At 39.0% G+C, this 1,738-nt stretch overlaps 1 non-coding gene across 1 annotated transcript; it reads right to left on the bottom strand.

Annotated features, from left to right (window-relative positions):
• Nucleotides 1-639: 639 nt before the first annotated feature.
• LOC117352775 lies at nucleotides 640-825 on the bottom strand. The gene has a single exon (XR_004537834.1). It is a non-coding gene; the product is annotated as a U2 spliceosomal RNA (small nuclear RNA).
• Between the last annotated feature and the right edge of the window lie 913 nt (nucleotides 826-1,738).

The raw sequence follows: 1,738 nt of genomic DNA, 5'->3' as shown, positions 1-1,738 counted from the left end.
TTTTTAGGCAGCCGCTGATATCAGCGATCTATAGAGAATCTGGGCTGAAATGCTTAGTTTCTTTTTTTTTTTTCCAATCCAGAATAGCATCTGTAACTTTAAAATGCTCGAGGGGAAGTAACAGCAATAATGTATGCATGTCCAAATAAAAGTGCCAGCATTAGACATGCACATATTTCAAAAGAGTTATTGGGATTGAGTAGTGCCATTGATGAGAGAGAGAGAGAGAGTATAAACCAGCGTTGCAATCTCCCCATAGAATTCTAAGCACACAGCACTGACTGTCTCATGTTTTACTCTGACCAGAAAATGGAAACCCTAGCATTCTGGTGAGATTAATACTCGGTTCTTGATATGCTCAGGGAGATGGGAATCTCTTGTTTTAAGGAGGCACTTCTCACAGTTTTACAGTATTTCAGACACCCCCCAGTGGAAGGTATCTCTCAAAGTATGTTTCTATAAAACTTATGAGTCCACTCTGGTTCTAATTCTTTCTTCTCCTTCCTATGTGTGGGCCTCTTCATAAGAATGTACTGAAGCACATCAGCTGAGCACTTGAACATCCTACAGAAGCAATAAAATTGGGGTTCAAGAAAATTATGGTATAAGAGGATTAGAGATTATGTGAGTAAAGGGGAGTTAGGTATTCCTTGGCTCAAATGTCTGATGAAGTAAAGAGATGGTGCAAATGTATTAGAATTCCTAGGCCACCTTCAGCCTTGTGTATCTTATCTCCAGTTTCTACTTGTTTAAGAAATTTTTAGATGATTAAACTGATAAGAACAGATGCTACACTTTATCTTAGCCAAAAGGCCGAGAAGCAATTTTTTGATGTTTAATAGCATTTAAATATTCAATTATGATTGTTGATTTATGAATCGTGTGAGTTATACTTGTAATTCTCCGTCTATGGACAGTTTCTTTTATTGTTTGCTGCCGGCATTGAACTGCAAGGTATTGCGGGATAAAAATAAAATTTTATGTTATGCTGTGAATTCTCTCAACCGAAATTAATTTTTAGACCCCCTTGCCTCCCCCCCAACAATCATGATCACCCCAACAGCATCCTTCCAAGAGTAATCTAAGTAGGTTGATTGAAATATGTCCCACCCTACCTGCTGATTAAACGTTCTACCTGTTGTTTCTTTGAGTTTGTGTATTTTTTCCAGATTAATGTTTTGCTACGACTGCTGCTGATCTTTGTTGCCTCCCTCTCCCCCCCCCCCATAAAAAAGCTGCAACCCTAGGCAGCTGCTTAATCCTACCTAACAATTGACCCAGCCTTTATGAAATAGATTTAATAACTGAAATAGGGGTGAGGTGGGACAACTTTCCAAGTTGTGAAGCCTTTAATGAGGGCCTCTACATTCTAACAGAAATGACAGTAGGACTTCATTTGTTCAGAATAAGAACATAAAATTCTTTACTGAAGACAAACTGATCCATCAAGCTGTGTAGTTACCAATTTGGTGAAAGTCCAGGGTGAGTCATTTCTCTGGTAGGGAAATGAAGAATAATAAGGAAACCCCTGCCAGGAAAAGACTTGGGGGTTTGAGATTTTTAATGGCCCTTGAGCTCTCTGTAATGCCACTGCAGGGCATGGCAGGATCTACACACAACTAGGACAGATATAAATATTAAACTTATAAATGCAGAGGTAATTCTTCAACCAGCAGCAGTGAGCATTCTTTTTTTTAGTTGTTACCAGCTTTATGCCTCGATCTTCAATGCCAGGCCA

Source organism: Geotrypetes seraphini, chromosome 1 (genome assembly GCF_902459505.1).
Source record: "Geotrypetes seraphini chromosome 1, aGeoSer1.1, whole genome shotgun sequence".
NCBI classification, from domain to species: domain Eukaryota; kingdom Metazoa; phylum Chordata; class Amphibia; order Gymnophiona; family Dermophiidae; genus Geotrypetes; species Geotrypetes seraphini.
This window is presented reverse-complemented; position numbering and strand designations above follow the sequence as displayed.